The sequence below is a fragment of the Dromaius novaehollandiae genome, chromosome 3, assembly GCF_036370855.1.
Source record: "Dromaius novaehollandiae isolate bDroNov1 chromosome 3, bDroNov1.hap1, whole genome shotgun sequence".
NCBI classification, from domain to species: domain Eukaryota; kingdom Metazoa; phylum Chordata; class Aves; order Casuariiformes; family Dromaiidae; genus Dromaius; species Dromaius novaehollandiae.
In genome coordinates this window covers 27,559,749-27,579,708 of record NC_088100.1, presented here as the reverse complement: position 1 = coordinate 27,579,708, position 19,960 = coordinate 27,559,749, and positions in this window count along the sequence as shown.

Here is a 19,960-nt window from a genome sequence, read left to right as displayed (position 1 = left end):
AGCATGGAAGGTGCAAGTTAACAACAGGAAAACCTTCCAGTGATTAGGCAGTGAAATAAAACCATGTTCTCACGTTTCTATTAGTGACAAATTTCATACTGAGCCACCCCATCTCTTAGTTCCCTCCTTACCAACAGAAAGACTGGCTCCACAGCACACCCAGAAGGCAGTCCTGAGGAGGTCATTGCTAGTCATTGATTTATTTAATTACTGAAGAAAAGAAAAAGAATGGAATGAGCGAAACTGCATTTCTCAGTTTTGTTGGCCAAACCATGATGTTTCATGTCAAAATATCTCATTTGATGTGCCATAAAATAATTTGGGTACCTTTAAGAAAAGTAATAAATAGGGAAGTCTAAACATATTGGGAATATGTTTAATATCCAGCAGCCTAGAGCTATTAAGTAGTGGTGGAACTGCCTCAGTTTCCAAATCTTCAGCCTCTCAGAAGTGTCCCGTCCACAAGGCAAGCAGGTATGCTACGTTAGAGGGCTGAACTCTTAACGATTCCTGTTAACATTGTTCTACCTTGTATGAGTAACTGACCACCCTGTGAATGAAAGTGTATCTAGATTTGCTAACTCTCAGCTGTCAGAGTGTCAGTGAGAACCAAGAAACAGAGAAATAAAGAACCAAGAAATAAACATTTATCTCTCCAGTTTGGCAAATAATTAAGTACGTACTGAAAAATGGAAATTTTGAAAGTTAATAGGAGGGATAAAGAGAGACATACCTCAAAAAACCCTAGAGTTAACACTGTCCTGACCATCTTTCAACATGTGTGCCCTGAAACAGATTCAAATCTGGTCATCTTCCTGTAGATGAGTGCCCTACAGCTTAGGCACATGGTTTCCAAATCAGAAAATGAGGTGTGAGCACAACGAAAATGAGTTACCAAGGCCAAGCTCTGGTTCTGCAGGGCAATAGCAGCAGCAGTCTTGGGGCTGGGCAAGGGAAGGCGGGAGGGTGAGGAGCTGCACCCAGTAGGGCATGCAACAGGGTCGGTTTTCTCTCAGCTGATGCTCAGCAATATAAATACTGGGAAACACTACTCTCCTGAAGTGAGTGCTTTTCAGTCCTATCCTTAAAAATATTGAGACAGATAGGCAGTAACTCTGGCCTAGTTAAGTTACTCACCAAATGGTGGATGCCTGTGTTTCAGTGCCTGTCCTAGTGGGAATGTGCTTACATAAAACAGAATAGCTTCCACAGAAGCAGCTGAGTCTGCCCATTTCCTCTCAGAAGACTTTCTAACTTTTAAGTTTCTCTTTAAAGATGAGGCTTAAAATCCTTTTACCTGGAAAATTCATTAGCTACTGTCTATGATAGTACCACATTAGATCACCAGAAAGATTGGAAAAGCATAAAGAGAAAGGCTAGCAATAGGCAATATTAGTGGAAGCCTGAAAAAAATGTCTGCACAATAGAAATAAAGGACTGCATCTGGTGTTTTCTCTTTCTGTGTCAGTGTTCATTGCCGTCACTCCTCATTCACTTCAAGAAAGACGCTTGCCCGGTTTAACTTACTTTTTTATATTAAAAGCAAACAGAACAGACACTACTAAATGCTTGTGTAGTTTAGCTTACTTTTTATATTAAAAGCAAAAAGAACAGACACTACTAAATAGTTCTAAGTGTAGTTATTAATGGGAGAAAAAAGCTGTCAGAACCTCAAGAGCAGATGAAGGGCTGTTGAAGTCTATAGCTGTGACAAAGCTTGTGGGAAAGTCTGGAACAGCAGGGAGGAAAGTGGCAGCCAAGAAACCTGAAAAATACTTGAAACACTATCATAAAGCCCTTTTTCTAATAATATGTTTTTAATTTTAATGATATGTCATTATTTGGTTTATTTCTTAGGGCCCTATGTTTATTGTAAAGCATTTCTTGAAGCTGTCAGTCTATGGGAGCTCCCCTAAATGCCCTTAACATGCAGCTTTAGTGGTTTGCCTCTGGTTTGAGAGGGTACATTAATAACCACATACTCCTATAGGCATTAAATAGGCCACCCACAATTTTCACCCTCCTAACAAGTAGATTCCACATTTCTATCCACTCTTTATGGCAGCTGGCTGAACAGGAATGATGTCGGGGGTGCAATGAAATGCTATGTGCATCTCTTGACTCCTGTCTTAGGGAGGACCTTTTCCCGTTAGACAGCTATTCATACAGGCAGGGAACACTAAAGTGGAGTTGATTTAGCGCTGACTAGAAAAGAAGAGTGCCACCCACCAAATCATCATTAGCAGAACTGGCTGCCAGCCAGGGCTGTTGCCCTTTGGTCATGTCTGCATACATATGACCTACAACTTGCTCTAATTATTCCTAGCTCTCCAGTTTATCACCCACACACGCAGCATGCCTGTGACCTATGAGCCACTGTCTGCAGTGCAGAACTGCGGCCAGGGCTCTGAGCTCCCTTTTCTGGCTGACTTCGGAGCGTTCAGGCTCACTCTTGTAATTCTGTGCTCTTCCCATCTGCGTCTTGCCAGTTCTGCTGTCTCTGTCCAGAAGTAGACACGAGGGCACATACGAGGTTTTTGAGGAAGCACATGTGTGTGTGTGTGTGTATGTGCATGTGCAGAAGCTTTATTACAAGCAGGGTTGTCAGCTCAGTTTATTTCAAGTTGCCTGACACTTTCCACTACAAAATCTTGTTTTCAGTTGCTGAAATTTAACCATTTGGGCTGAAATGTTCCAAGCCAATAGTTCACCTCACATTCAAATAATTGTATGGGGCATATATTTATTTACTTGAAGATTTCAGCTAAATCTTTTCAGTGATTCCCTGAAAGTTAGGGAGACCAATGCATTCCTTACAAGCAATACATTTCTTTTCCCACATTAAAACAAAACAAAACAAAACAACAACAAAAAAAGAGTTCTCTGGTGAGTTTTTCTTTGAAAATCCCTCACGCCTTCACGCTAGCAGGGATGACTGGCATATCAGTGGTCTCTAGTCTATGGGGATATGCTTTCAGTGATAATGTGCCCAAATCTGGCTGAGAGTTAAGCCAGCTTTGAAGGCATACATATCAGAAATTACAGCCTTCCTTGTAATTGCAACTTAGTTTGCGATTGCTGCAGCCACATCAAAGCACAAGAACTAGTTGCAGGCTGCTCATTAGTGTCTCTTGACTGACAGGGCTCTAGACTGCAAGGCTGTCGAAACTCAGGTGTGTCCATGCCACACATCAAATATGACATCTATCCTACAGGTCCCTAGGATGTGCCTTACCAGGCATTATGCATTCACCAGATATCCAATAACTGCAGATAAGAGATTATTCCTGTGGCCACTTTTCAGTGATCTAAACTAATGTTACTGCAGCAGGGCCAGGTACCATCCCCTAGCTCGGAGCCCAAGTGAGGTGGCCTTGCTGCAGTCATAGCACATAAGACTTGGCCCTGCATTGCCTGTGGGTATTGTGAAGTGCTCTGTTAGCCCTAAATTGTAACTGTTTGTGTGCGTATGTGTGTGCGTGTGTGAGGGAGTATCAGTTCAGGGTGTCTGAACTACTGAGGGCTATGTTGCAGTCCATTAAAGTTGTGTTTTCGTAGCATGGCCCTTAATTAGGTGTGTGGCATAAAAGCATGTGGGAGTGCCTTTGGGCACAACCATTACTGGGATAGTGAAGGACTGTGTAGGGTGGAGGAAGGCAAACTGGCTAGACTGATTAGACTATTCTGTACTGACTGAACAACGGATTGGTTCAATTTATGAACTACATTGCTGGTTAAGAATGGTTCCTGGTATGTGCTGTGTGCCTAACAGTGCCATGGCATTGATAGGAAAAGCACTAGTTATCACAGGAAAAGCATGTTTAAGAATGTGACACGGCGAGTGTGATTAGGATTAGGAACACTGTGACTAGGATGCTGGCAGGAGGGTAACAGCAAGAGCAGGATGCTCCTAGGGAACTTGCAAGACAGAAGGTGAATCTACCAGCCCAGTGGGGAGCCAACCAGGAGTCTTGGGATCAATGCCTACTGCCAGTGCAATATATATGTATGCATTATGTTAAGGGGTATGCTTGTGATAGACCAAAATCACTGTAATGAGATGGCGCGCTCTGTTGTAATATGGATTCACTATGCTTACTGTGTTAGTCTGCACACGTGCAGTAGCCTCTCATTTGGAGTTTCTGGACATTCAATAGCCCAACCAGAGCTACTACTCTGATGAGAATACCAGATAGCCAGAAATCTGCATAGCCATGCAGATGGCAGTGTACTCAGATTTTTCCAGGACAAAGATTCTGTGTGGAAAAAAAAAGGGGGGGGGGGATATATGGTAACCACATATTTAGTTAGATTGGTAATGAGGCCCAAACCAAGGCACTTTAGAGCTGATGGACTGGAAGGGGTCACAGTGGGCAGAAAAGTCCTTTCTTACTAACAGCTATTCCTCTTCAGTCCAGAACCCAACATTCCTCACCTGCTATCAACTCGGATGTCAGCAAACACTAACAAAGTGACTTAGCCCCTTCTAGTGATAATGAACAAAGAGGAAGACCACTCTGCATGTGTTATCAAGTTACTTCATTTGTTCAAGTGGAAGAATTTTTGTCTGGTGTATTGGGAAATCAAAGGACAGTGACAGAGAGTTTCTGTTCTTTTTGTTTTTCTTTTTTCAATTTCCTTTATTAAAAAAGCCCAGGACCCTCTTCATACATTAAAGAATTGCAATCAAACTGCATATTCAGACAGTCACAATTTAGAAATTCCAGAATGAAAGGCATTGCTAACTTCTGACTGTTTATAATATTAACTTAGTTTTATAAAATATAAACAAATGCAAGAAATCCTATACAGTTTGCATCAGTTTAAAATACACCTAGATATTTTTTAAAAAGTCTTAATCACAATATACATTATTCTCTCTTTCCTAATCTTTTACCCTGTGTCTACTTTACAAAGTTTTCTTGAACTTCTCTAATATTTACTTAATAGATTTCCCAATCAACTGCTAAAAAAAATCCTGTTTGATCCTTTCTTCTTCCTAGAATTGTCATTCATGAGTAATGAACCTAATCACTGAGGTATTTTCCCACTTTATTTGACATTTTCTTTATATAAGAATCCTGAATTCTGATCCAGTCAATCAAGAATTCCTTCAATCATAATTATAAAGAAATGTAATTGAATACAAGAAGAAAATTAAATAATAGAACAAAATTAAATAACAAAGTAATAGGAGACTGAAAAGCCAGCCAATTGTTTCTAATAATTTTTAGTGTTGTGAAAGAGAAAAATACAGCACATAATATTTTCAAGCAGAGCAGCTTTTAGAGAGCTTTTATCATGAGCAGCTGTCACAGATGGGTTATGTTAGTTAAGAAGATTCCAAAACAGGAAAAAAAAAAAGCATGCTTATGTAAATGGGAAGAATATCAGCTTGGTTATAGCCTCTTTTACTAAGAGAATATATACTGTTGGGGCATTTGCTTAGACATGAATAAAGGAAGTACAGAACATAAAAAGAGAGTTCTAAGCACTTTTTCCCATCTAAAAAACTCGCATCTATTCAAATGCTCAGTGATTAAACAGAACACAATATATCATTTCACATATTTTGAGGACTTTGTAGGAGCCTGGATGAAAGAAGTGTTGAGAAGATCATGAAGCCAAATGCTAAATTTGTTACTCAAAGGATAATATTTTCTTGCCAGACTCATTTCTGAACTGTACAGATATTTTTATCTGAATGTATTACAAATTGATGTACTTATTCATTTTTATTTGAATCTTTACAGAACTTTAATTACACAAAAGTGTTTCCCACAGAATTAGCATAGGCAGTCACAACCCAAAAGGTATTAATAATCTGAAAGTGACTAGAACTTTGTCTGACATGATCTTACGTTTTCTGTTTGGTCATATCAATAGAATTAACTGGAATATATTCAGCAAATCCTGTTACAGCACTACTGTTCATGATGCCGGACGAACATGTTGATCATATTTGTCAAGTTCACTGCATAGCCACGCAGAACTAACTAGCATCAGAGCACTGATTTAAGGAATGTTTCCCTAGCCTAATCCATCAGCATAATCTAGTAATAAACTACCCATTTCAGTCCTTGCTATCAAGATTGTGTCTCTTTATCCTCTCTATCTAATGTAGTAAATGCAATAATGCAAACCTTTTTGCTTTTATTTATAGAGGATCTTAACTACTAGACCTCCTTCTGATTCCAAAATTTATATTCCTGACTGCCCAGTGATGCACCTTCAGTAGAACAGCAGAGACATGGTTTCACCTTCTGGGAGAAGAAAGATAAGCATTCGAATCCCCTGGGTCAAGGTGGAAAATTAACCTTGGTCTTTCACTTCTTGGGTGCATGCCCTAGGCACTAGGATATTACGCAAGTGGTAGTGGTACTACTACCACTTCTTATCTGAATAACAGGTCAACTGTTCATACCCAATGAGGCAAGCATGATGCTTTAGGTGCTTAGGTGATGCTTTAGGTAGTTTCAGCACCTGAATCCCTCTTGCAGAGTAGCTGAAGGATGTGAGTGTCAGAAGTCTGGGCAGTTCCTTTGGCTGCGTCCCTCATGCTTAGGTAGGCTGATGTCATCCGTACCCTCCTAAGGGGGCTAACTTTCAAAATTCATTGTGTAGGAATGCAAATTCTTGACTGAATGTTATGAAATCCATCTCCAGAGCTAGCACCTACAAGTCAGAGTGGTTAAGCCTTATCAAAATGCTCTTTTCAATATTTGCCCAAACAAGAGAGTATCACTCACACTGGCTAAGTACACATATGCTAAGCTGTATTGGAGTATGAACTGTACAAGCTGGTGAATGCAGAGGAACAACTAGAGAACAATCAGTCTTAGCCTGCACTATGCCTATATTGCTTTCCAAATTAACTTTTTTCTCATATCTGATATTTTGGTATCCTGAATACATTAGAAAGGGTTCTTTAACTGTTGGCCTGACATAACCATTGGCTTGGTTTTGGCTTTCAATGTGGATTAAATAGATTGTTTTTAGTAGGCTGGCACAAAATAAGGAGGTGTTGGAGGAATCTAACGAGAGCAATGATTGACTGTAATAGGCAGAATAGAATGTGTAAACCCAAGATATCTCTGTTTTGATAATTATCTTGTAAATTGACATTCCCAGTGTAAACATGAGAGTTGAAATGTCAACAAAAATGAATGGTTTTAGATTTGTCCCTGAATACCAACCTTCAGGGGAACATGTTTCTCTAAAAATGTGTCTCTGTCTTAAAGGTCTAAGAACTTCATCACCTTTCCTGTTGTTGACATCCTCCTTTATTCAAATTGTCTGAGTCATGTAACTGACTAATTCAGAAGGGTTATAATCAGTCTGAACTTAGCTTGAAGTTTGCAGGAGATGTTCAGAAAGTCTTGTGTCCCTGAAAGCATATTGATTATTTCTAACACCACTGATTTAATAAATATACATGATCACTAAAATCCTATCCCCGTGTTACTGAAAATCACAGCCTGAAGGAATCTATTAGAAATCTATTCTTCTTCCCATGTCTGTAGGTTCTTTTAGAATATCTGCTATGTATAGTGAGTTTTCTAAACTTTTTTTTAAGATAATGCATGGATGATTTTATATGGGAACTGTCATATAACACATTGTAAAACTTTTTAAAGTTTAAAAAGTTTCACTGTATCAAGAGGTCAGAAAGATAGGAGATTTGGGGAAAGGAATGTGTTAGTTTCTTTTCAACAAAGACAAAAGGAAGGATCAGTAAGTTAGTAACGCATACTAAAGCTACTAAAAAATTAAAAGGTGCAAAATTATAAATAAAATGATATTTACACTAATACATTCTCAGTCCTAATGATTTTGTATATTTTATGTCCTTTCTGTGCATTACAGCAATATATTTAGTACTAAAAATAAAATTATTTTTGATAAAACTATTTCACAGAATCACATCCTGAGAATCATTTAATATTTAGGAGACAGTAAGAAAGCTAAATAGCAATAGAATCTGTCTTAAACAGCTCATACAACCAACATCTAAACAAAATAATGAACTTCAAACAGTTGTACAACTGAATTTGTTTGAATGTGTCAAGTAAACCAATGAACTAGTAAAAGTGAGATCAGCCATTGAATGCACATCAAGACAGCCCCAAAAGAATTCACTAGAACCAGAAGTGACAGAGAATGTCAACAATTTCTACATAGGAGCGAATGATGTAAATAGCCAGAAATGCAAACCTGAAATGTTACTTATTTATTTTTCTTAATCAGTGTTAATTAAACACAGAGTAAGAAGTTAAGACTTCTATTTCCCAAAATATAGTCATAATGAAATACTTAGGAAACCTATCTTTCTGCCTAACAGAATTTTCTCTTGTTTTTATTGTTTGTTGTTTGTGCCGCAGAAGGATCCTGGAATAGCTCTTCTACACCATGATTTTGCAAAGTACAGTACTATCCCAAGCCACAGTTCTTTTTTTGTTTTTTTCCTTAAGCTGTAATTTAAAAGGTCTAAGAGATACATTTCCAATCATGTAGCCATAGTGAAAAAGCTAAGAGCACATGCAAAAGGGAGCAAAGAGAGCAGCCTTCTTGTTCTCACTTCTCTGAAGTAAATACCATTGTTTGGTAGACCAGAAGAGGAAAATCAGACTGTATGTAATATTTTCACCCAATCTCTTCTTCAGAAGCACTAACATAGTTAGCAGAGCTGAAGTCATTCTGCCAAAATGCTCTATATCCCAGATAATCATACACGGAATATATTCCTGTAGGTGTAATTGAATTCTGAAGTAAGTACTTACTGTAGTATAAAATACACTTGGGCAGCATTTTCATTACAACACTTAATCCAGCTGAAATCTGTATGAGTGCCTCAAAATTCCCCCAAAGAGTATCATATTTGCAAAAATAGATTTGACAGATGTATGATAGGTCATGAAGTATTTAACAGAGATAACACCTTGAAAACACAATTACTTCCACAATGAAATGAATAAAAGAAAGGTGTGGATCCTTCAGTGAAATACATCTGAAATGCTGCATTTTAAAGTACTTAAGCAAGACTGGTATTTCCAAGAAAAGAGAGGAACCTTATAACAAAGTGGAGGTAAAAAATCAGCTCTGAGCACATGGCTTTCAGAATACCAATTATTTCAATGTCATTATAGCACTTTTAGGATATGGATTGGTAGAATCATTTTAGTTGGATCCTAGAATTAATTCCTAATGCCAATGAAAATGATGCAAATGGTTTATTTTCAAAAACACTGCACTGCACCTCATTACAGGACAAAATACAAAAAATCTGAATAGGTTTTGAATTGCTGAATTGATTTAAGAACTGAAATGATTCTGGAACTTTTGGAATCACTTCTGAGATTCTCTGAACTTTTACTGTCTTTGTGAGATTTCGGTATTTTGGAAGGCAGTGGGTATAGAAATAATTATTTCTATTTGATCATTCCAGGCAGTGTTTCCATCTTCTTTACTGAAGAGACTATAAACTATGGAAAGAATGATCAAGTACTAAAATGTGCTAAAAAGATATATGTCTGATAAGATATCCCATTGAGTATATGTATATATTTCCTTGTGTCCAAGAAGAAACATTTTGTTAATATATGGAAAAGATTTTTTACAGCATGGAAAACTGTAGAGCTTTTATATAATTACTGAAATTAAATGGTATAGTATCTTTTTCCCATTTACACAATATCAAAATGCTTTAGTGCTAGGTATCTGATTTGCTTGACCACTTATATATTTTTTCTAAATTTGCAATTTGTAAATCCCTTGACTCCAATTGCCTAATAATGGTTGTCAGCTAATCAGAATGGATTAATTTGCATTATTATTACATATTTCTTTTTCAGTAGCCATAAACTGAATAGACAGATCTCCGTACTCAGTGTGGTGACTGCAATCCTGAAGCTCTCGAGAATTCTCAAGAGCTTGCTAGCAACAAAGATGGTATCTCAGTTTCTCTCCTTCTTCCCTCTCTTCAGCACAGGCAACCAGCCCCAGCTCAAACCAAGCAAATAGGAGAATTTACATGGAAGAGAAGGAAAATGTCTTTCCCTCCAGGCCTAGTTCTGCCTCAGTTAGAATCAATGGAAGTTTTGCCAAGGATCTCAATAGAAGTAACACTCTCTAAACTTCCTTTCTTCCTGCAGGCCAATAAACTTCTTATCTACACAATGCCTGCCACATATTTGTGCCTACAGTTAGACTAACTTAACACTGGGAAAAGCTACATACCCATAAATTTTGAAAGAGTTTAATAGGGCTTTTAGACACATAATCCCTGGCAAAACAGCAGAAGTTATGCAGCTGAAACCTGAGGTTCACTCTGGAAGTGTTATTGAAGTACTGTTTTCTTGTATATTGTATGACTGTTAGTATTATTATCTACTATTAGTAGATAAATGGGCTTTTATATCAGAATAATGAACATAAAATAGACATTGTCTGTTTGTAATATATGCTACTGAGTATCTGAATGAAACAGAACTGGTGGATGGAGAGCTTGTACAGGGAAGAAGAGAAATATGACTGCTTATAATTCAAACTTTGTCTTTAACATCTGTGAGTGGTTGAGCTGGAAGGCTGATGTGTTTTTGGCTTTGTGGTCTATTATAGTTTTATTAATAATTTCAAATTTGGAAGAGAGGGAGAAAATATCTGCAATATATGTATAATTACAATACAGACAATTTCAGTCTTGGCAGCTTTCCAAACTCTGGCCTACTAGCGTACCTAGTGCTGACTTGAAAAGGATTGTGTGGATGAGATTCTCGTTGGATGCAATATTTTCTGCCTGAAGGAAGAAAAAAAGGCAAGAGTGACATAGTTATGGGATGATCACATTTGCCCATTAGGGACTGGACATCTATCTCTCTTTAAACAGAGCTACTGCACAGCCATCATTTACATTAAAACTCTCAGTCCATTACCAACAGGTCACCTTGTGACCTTAGTTTAAATGCTTCATACCCCATTACTTTCCTCCTGAGTCATCTACTTTCTTAATATCTTACACTAGTGCACTTCAGCATTGTCACACATTTCTGGCTCCTATTCTGGAAAACATTTCTTTTTAGGACAACAATTAACTGTGTGCTTTATTTTAAGCATGCACTTGTCTCATGAAATTAAAGTGAAGCATAACATTACTGTTTGCTTTCCATAGAAATAGACTGAACATATACTTATGTGCTTTTCAGTCCAAGACTCTGGAGGATGGGAGTTATTTTTTCCAGTCTATTTCAAACAGAAAAACTAATGTAATCATAAATGCATTGAAATTAAATACTAATAAAGGGTTTTCGGAAGAATGCATATATTCATATTCCCACTTAAAAAAATGGTTTATTATACTTGAAAAAGATATTTGAAGCATTCCAGCTTTCTGAAGCGCTGCAGTATGCTTTTGCAATGTCTTGTTACCCATTACTGAATAGATTTAATTATACTTTCTCTGTAGTAGAATTACAGTTACAGATGTTTTTTTGCTACTGATTGGAACGTCAGTAATAATTTAATTAGATATTATGACAGTTTCCATGGCTTATATGTTAACACAGTTAAATTCTCTCTGTAAACTAATTTTGAGAACAAATGTTTCTGTTCAAAACCTTTTACAGTGGAAATGTTTCAAAGGTAGAAAAAGTTAATTATAAGGCTTCCCCCCCCAAAACCTCTGAGGGAGCAAGAACATTTTCCATGGAAATATGGTCAGTCACTGAAATGTCAAAGAGGTTTTAACTATAGAACATTGAATAGTATATGGAAAGCATATGAAACTTAAACTGCCTTACAATCGAAGTTAAATGGTACTATTTATTTATATAACTATAGTGACCCTCAGTGTGTAGAAGATATGCTTTTTACTGTGTGGTTTTCTTGTATGTGAGAACATTGAATGGCTGCATTATATTTAATTAAAAGCAATAGTGGGCCTACCCAGATGTTAAAAGGGCTTGATCTGAACAGTGTGTTGACATCAGATGAATAGGAGAGGCCACCTGCTAGCTCCACTTTTGGCTTTGTGGATGATTTGCATTCCTGTGGCCTGTTGCTCTGCATGATTGCTCTCAGCACTTCACAGCCCCATGAACTGTTTAATATCATGGATACCTTCCAGCCATGCAGGCTATCTCCTTTTGTAACATCAGTGCAAAAGAAAGAATGACCACTTGCATGATTTTGATGGGTAGAGTATGATGTTTTCACTTAATATATACCACATCAAAGAAGAGGAAATGCTTTTATACAAACTGGATTAAGATAAAAATTAATCCGTTCTTGCTTAAGAGTGCTAACAGACCTTTTTTTCCTTTCTAGAAGATAATGCTCATCATTTGAATCTGAGTACATTACAGTTCAGATGATTGTAAGTGGTATCCTTGCCTTTCCACTCAAGCATAGAATGTTTCTAGTGTAAATATGTAAAATTAAAACAATTCACTAAAGGCATGCACTTACTGCCTGAACACTGAGAATCCCTTTAGTTGCTTAAGTGTATTCATGAAACCAAATACACCTATTAGACTTTACATATTGCATAAGGCTAGTGCAGTCCTGATTTCTATCAGCCTTCTAAAAATTATAAATATTTCTAAGTGAGAGAGAAGAAAAATAGATTCAAAAAGAAAAAAAAAACCATAGTATCTTCTGGTAAGTAATATCAAAAGACAAAAGAAAAACTTCAGATGCATGTTCTGATATATTGTCCTCTCTTGAAAATATATTTGCTGCGTAAGACTCAGTGAAAGTTTTTATACGCTTCCAAATTGAAGGTTATGTTATAATCACTCAAGGAGTGGAAGGATACCATTATCTAAAAGTAGTCATAGTTATTTTCCAAGTTCTTTCGTATTTGTTCTATATTTATTTATTCAGTGATAAGTTGACTTCATCCAGGAAGTTCTCACTGACATTTCCTTGAGGTTTTCAAATTTTAGTATTAAATAATGTATTTAACATTTAGTCATTAATTTAGTCATAAAAATACATTCTGTTATGTTGTGATAAAAGATAAATTCATAAATTCATGTATTCAAGTTCTAGATGCAAAAGCTGAAAGTTACTTTAAATTGTAGTAGACTGCTGAAAATTATGCTTGCTTTTATGTTTGGCTTATCTTTTCCATCATGCAGTATGATGATTTAAGGTATAAGAAAGAAAAATATAATGTTAATGTACAGCAGATTTATACATAATTTGGGTGATAAATCAGTTTTAACTTGATGTTAAGATATTTTTAAAATGTTGAATATTTTTAATCAACTTTTTGCTGTAACTGAACAGCAATCTTATTGCCAAATTAGTTACTTAAGAGCTAGCATAACTGAGATTAAAGCAGAATTTATACATCTAAATGCCTCTTTAGAAACCTAACTCCAAAGTATAGGTTTCCTAACTCCTTACTCAGCTAATGCCTAGCGCTAGTGGTATAAAAAATTCCTATGAATTTAAGTTTATGACATCAAAGTTGCTCATGTAACTCAAATTTTGCTTCTCAGCATATCCACAGATGACCCTGTCTCAATGCATAGAGTGCAGAGATTTTATTTGAAAGCCCAGCAGATAAAGTGCACCTAGCATGTATGAGAAAGATGGTTTCAGTTCCATCCTTTGGCTAAAAGGATTTGAATCTAGCAGTGTTTCTAAAGTGCCCGACTTCAGAGGTTTCAGGGCATAAAAGCTATCAGTTTTGGCTGATTAAAGGTTTTTTATTGACTAATTAAATACTTACTAGTCAGCGACTGTGATCAAGAAAGTCAGTGACTCCATGCCCTGCCTATTAAAGTATTCAGAAGAATGGAGAGAGAAAATTTCATTCTTTGTCTAAATAATGAAATACAGTTCAGAGAAAATGGAGACACCTAATGCAAGGTATTACCACAGGAAAAGCTATAGCCTGATGGCTAGGAAACTCCTTCAGCTACATACACGGGTTCAGGACTGCTCAGGTGGAATCTGAACCATAACCACTGGACTAGTGGCTGAACAGAAGGTACTTGGTACTTTGGCTTTTTTGCAAGAAAAAAATGCCCCAGTTGCAAGACTGTGAAATGCCATTGGCGAGATGTATCTCTACCCAATCTGCAATTAAATATCCAGATCCTTACAAGGGATGAAGCTGAAGACAACATCCTATTTACAGCATTTTCTATTAACTACTTTTTCTGATCCCAGGTCAACATCTCTGCTTTCTGTGAATCCCATTCTTGGGTCCCAGGTTCTGCCCTGGGATTGAATAGGAAATCTATCCTGTGGCTGTGAAATCTCCCAGGGAGTTGCATTCTGGTGCCAAATATTCAAAATTGCAGTACTTGACTATTACTGTTTTTTTTTTTTTTTTTTTTTTTTTCCCCCCCCCTGAAGAAACAGTCTCAGCGTTAGGGACTGTACAGAGAAAAGATCAGATTCCATAAACACTTACAGTGGGACTCATACAAGTGTCTACAGACACACTAGGGGTTAGGCTGCACCTACGACCACCTGAGGTGATGTGGGTGTCTAAGACATCTGCAGGAGGTTGACAGATATCACAGGACCCGCAGGAGACTCTTCTGGACTGGCAGCTAGGAGACTATGGCATTTCAGATGCCACTGGGCACTTGCAAGCAGGCATGTAAGGTTAGGCAACTGAATCTCAATCAGAGTGTTCAAGCTCCTGTAATAGTTGGTGGCTATCTAATTGATGTAGCCTAGAGAGTAAATTAATACACTTGGTGCCTGGAGCTGGGACCTACTCTTCCACTTCCACTGACCGTTGGTAGGTCCTCACTGGCTGTCACTGGAGCTTATCTGCCTAGCATACATGTAGACAATTACATGTAGACACATACATTTAGGTGTCTTAATCATGCACTAAATCTTATCATTAACTATGATTCTTTCCTGTGCTTCCATTGCAATCAGAGAAACTATATGGATATAGAGAACACATTGCAACAAATACAAATGTTGTAAACCACCTATTTGTAAGGTGATAGGGGAAGCCAGGTATTGCACACTCACACTTCTACAAAAACTACAATCACTTACTTATGCACATCTGTATAACATCATGGAACTGTACAGAGAAGAGAACATATTGATATTATTCCCCCAATGAGCAGGTTTGCAGCACCAGATTTAACTAAGAGCTGCTACAGCTCATGTCCACTATGCTTCTTCTGGAGGGGCCATGCAGTCCTAGGAAAGCTGAAGGCCTCAAGACTGGCAGCAAATTAAAGTTCAATATGTACTGCAATTTGTATCTGTTAGAATCCTACATCACTTCCCCATCATAACTGTGTGTTAACTGCCATTACATCCAAGTATATGAAGTAATAAATAGGTCCCAAGTGCCAAGTAAATGCTAAAAAAAAATTTGAGGCATTTCTTCTCCATGTGGGAACCATCTCTAAAGAACTACACTTCTGTAAAAGCAAAGTTATTACTGTTGTTCTACAAGTGTTTTCCTTCACTGGAAAGCTGCTATAGAAAATGACAAAGAGTTTACTCTTTTGTTGAGCGCTCTGCAAATGCTGTACGCCTTCTCCAGATAAAGCTTTGCAGATGGAAATGGTTGAGGAGAGGCAGAATGCTTTTCTGAATTTTTACCTGCTATAACATGAGTTTTCTTCTCAGCCTAATTCTGTCTGCTTTGCACTACTCAGGTGCTGCAGAACAGCTGTTGGGTTAGCTGACCTATGCATATTTAAATTCTTCTGAGTGCTTGAATCCCCACGTAGCATTGATGGAAAAGGGCTGCAAAGCTGAGTACCATTTGATTTTATCCATGAAAAAGAGGAGTGGGGTATCCCTGAAAAGGTGATGGTCCAGAGCATTCCTGCACTCCACTGATTCCTATATTTTTGTTTCTATATACAGGCTTGTATAATTTTGAGGCAGAGCTAACTTCTAAATGGCTTCTGCTGAACCTCAAAAACACTGAAAATGACGTAAAGGCATCTTTGCCACCCATACATGACAGAGGATTATGTTTAATCAGCCTCAAGGAATTTAAGTAAAAGAGAAGAAGATTACATAAATTTCACTTTTAAAACAAATACTAGATTATCATCCCTTTGACTATATCACTGAGGCATCTTTGTGATAATATCTCCAAATATATCCAAAACATGATAAGGAATTGGCAGTGTTTTTGTTTTCTTGTTACAGCAAATGGAGTGGTAAGGCATTAGGATAACTACTACTAAGCATCGCTATGTATATATAAGGACAGGGTTGTGGGGCACCATGCTCTTTACTGCTTATCTTTGTCTATTTTTAAGCAAAGTGTTAATTGAGTGCAAATGTGTCTGATTCTGTGATGTAAAGAACTGTTCTTTGTTGACAGTCTTTAGTCTCTTGATTGGTTGTTTGGTATTGACCAGCTGTGGCCTTGAGTGATGAAACATCTTAAAATATGAACTGTGCTTTCTTCAAAGTATGTATTTTGCCTTCAAGATGGTGAAGCAATCAAACACTTAAGCCTAGCTTACAGGAAGAGAACATCGCTATAATAAGTACTGGAGGGCCTCAGTTCAAGTGAAGAGAGGATGCTGAGGAATGTTAAAAGCAGATGCTGTTATCACTCCCTTTGAGTACTGAGTTTACCTTCACATATAGCTGCTTCAGATCCTCCCTCTCTAACCTTGAAGAAAGCCTTTCACAACTCTGGTGACATAATTTAAGGAAGGTGTAACGCTAGGACAGGACAGGCGGGGAATACCCCTATCTTCTCTTCCCAGACTCTCTGGGTTACATTAACTTTTCTAAAAACACACCTTCATGGTAACAAACAACATTTTAAAAAGTCTCTAGTTATCTCCCCCCACCCTTAGAAAAGTGTCAAGACAGTTTCATGTAAGTTCCCATCTTTGGAAAATAAGAAAATATATTGCAATTCTTGAGTGATGTGTGTTGACCACTTCTCCCCCTGCCAGCTTTGTAGGGAATCAAAAAGTTTCACTGATATTCTGATATGAGACGAATATCAAGACTAGAATTTTTTTTTTTTTTTTTTTTTTTGGAAGAGCATAGAATCAAAAACCTCAGGACCTTCCTGCTTGCAAAACAACAAACTGGCCCAAATTCTGACTCCTGCCCACCAAACATGCACATTCAGGCACTGACCAAAAGGTGACTGAGGTTCCCTGGATCAGGACAACGGGACATTCACTCCAGCTGAGCTACTCAAAAGGGATGAGAATTCACAGGAACAAGCTCTGCTTTGCTACTTGTCCCATATAGTTCAAGCAGCCCCCTCTCTCTCCCCCAGAATATAAGTTCTTGCTAGTATTTTCTCTAATGTGTGTTTGTGAGGAGTGCCTCACAAGGCATCTTTTCCTTCCTTGAGAAATAAATGTAACAATCATATTTATGGTTCACATTGGTGGGATTCTTGTTTCATAGCTCTTCTGGAATAGTGGCTCTCCCATCTTTCACACCAGTTCATTTAGCTTCATTTTGCTCCACTGGGAAAGAATGAAGCCTTTTGTGACTCCCTCCTTCTGAGAAGGTTTCGGTCCCCCCATTCTCTGAATTGAATTTCTTAGCTGGTGAAGGTGAGAAAGTTCTTCTCTCCTAGCTTAATCATTTTATCTGCTACCCTAACTCCCTGTATTCTCTCCACAGAAAAGGCGGTCCCCTGCTACCATGTCTCTGTCACTAGTGCTTGGCTAAGCTTCACTGGTGTAGGAACAATGAACACAGCAACAGCTGGAAACTCACTGTTATGGGAAGAAGTTAGGCCCGGCTGTTAACTCCCTGAGCCACACACGCACACACACCCACACCCACACGCACACACCCACCACCCACACATAAAAGCTGTGATTTTTATTAAAAAAATCACTAGACTATAGCTTTTTTATTTGCAGTGATTACATGAGTTGTATATATTCAAATTTCAGTCTTTCTCATTCACATACATATAACACATCTAGATGAATATGTGAGGCTCCAGCTCGCATGAACCTATCTGGTAACTTGGTATCAATACTAAACCTAGAAAAAAATAGGACTTGATACTTTTTTCTGCAAATCTTCAGTTAGGAAGAAGACACTTTGCTTAGGTAGCTCACTTTCAGGCCATCATAACAGCTTTGCTTCTGCTATTGCTGGTGAGAGCCAGGAAATACAATAATTCATTAATCCAATGATGGGCACAAGGGCAGGCTTTACCCAAGTCTCTTGCAACTGGTGATGGAAAAAGAATTAGAAAAGGACAGAGAAGAAAGGAAAAGGAGGAGAGGGTAGAAATGGAGTATACTATTCCTTTTCCTCCCAAAATGAGTGCTGAAAAAACAAGACTGTGATCTCAACCTATAGTGAAGAGCCTCGTCTGCCAAACTGAGGATCATTTTCTACCCTTAAGCTTCCTGTAATTTTTCAGCTAAATCAACACAGCAGAACACCCACTGAATAAAGCAGCCAGCACATGATATTACCAATGCTTTGTTTCTTAAGCTTGTTTCGAGGGCACTGGAAAAATGAATCTACGTAAGGATTTGCAGGGTTTTTTTTGGCTTGTTTGTTTCTGCTTGATTTATTAATGGATTATCATTTGCTTGGCCTGTGCTGGATGAAAGGAAGTTATTTGTGTGAGTGAAGCAAGCAGTACTGTGGTATGTGAGAAGGGAATCTTAGCTATGGTAGGGAGATGTGAGACAAGCACCATAATTCCCTCCTGCTTATCCCCAGAGAGATCAGCAGCAGTAAGGTCAGCAACACTGTAAACCCACTTATGCAAATGCCTGCAATTAGGCCAGCTTGCCACAAAACAGGGCTATTTCGTTTTAGACATCTGACATATCTCTGTAGAGATGGTAATTCATAAAGCTGTAGTTCATAAGGATAATAGAATGAATTCCAAAAAATTTCAATAAACTTGAAGAATACTTATATAGCAGTTAGAGCTAGGCCAAAACCACAAAGTTATTGTCTAAAGCATTAGTGATGTTACACTGTGGCTGGATATAGCTCTCCTGAGATGTCTAAAAATCTGTGGAACTAGCAAAAGTGTTTTGATGATGTTGGTTTTAGAGGGGTAGAAGGTTTATTTGTGTTTTTTCCTTTACATTGAGTTTGAAAATAATGAGTTTAAATGAGTTTTTATCAGAAAGAAATGTTATTCCCAAACCACTCTGTTGTGGTTAATTACCCAGTGGAAATACATTACCTTTGAGGATTAGGTTTTTTTTCCTCTGCTACTTATGTGTACATTAGCAGGTATCCTGAATCTGGACTATCTCTTTTTGAAGCATGATTATGGTTATCTACAGTTGTGAAGCATGGAGCTCTTCAGAGTTAAGAAGGCAGAGCAAAGGTCAATGGAAGCTCAGCTCATGACTTTTTACTATCTGGCTTTTTCTTCAGCACACAGTATGAGGAAGTCCAAGCTGTGGTGTTTCAGTCTCTTGAATGTCTTTTGGCTTTCACTTCAACTTGTATTTAAAACTGGCTAACTGTTTTAAAGGGCATTTGAATTCAGTGTCCTTTGTAGCATACTGTTCTGCGTCTGTTTAAGAGGTGTTCCATGTGCTTCTGGCAGATGATATTTCTAACCATTTTGAAATGTTTAAAAAGGCCAGCTTTCTGAACCAGCTGCTGCTGTATATGCTGTAATTAAAATTCAGGCTTTTGAAGCTATGGCTTAAGTTCAGCAGTTTAGTTTTACTTTGCTGTGAAAATAATAGCCCAAATAAAACACTCTGCCAAAAAACAAACAGCGGAGGAAAAAAAGGAAAATATAAATTTAGTATTTTTACAGTTTATACTTTTATATTTGGAAGACTTCATTTGTTTCCCTTTGCACTGCTGGGAGCCAGCAAAATCTGTTCTTACTGTACCAATATAGGACGCTTTGGGCCCAGAATGTGCTATTGCAAAAGAACAACATTGTTAATTGGTGAGTAAGCAAAAACACCAAGGTTGAACCTTAGAATCAGAAAACTGAATCTTTATAAGCTTATATGTTTTG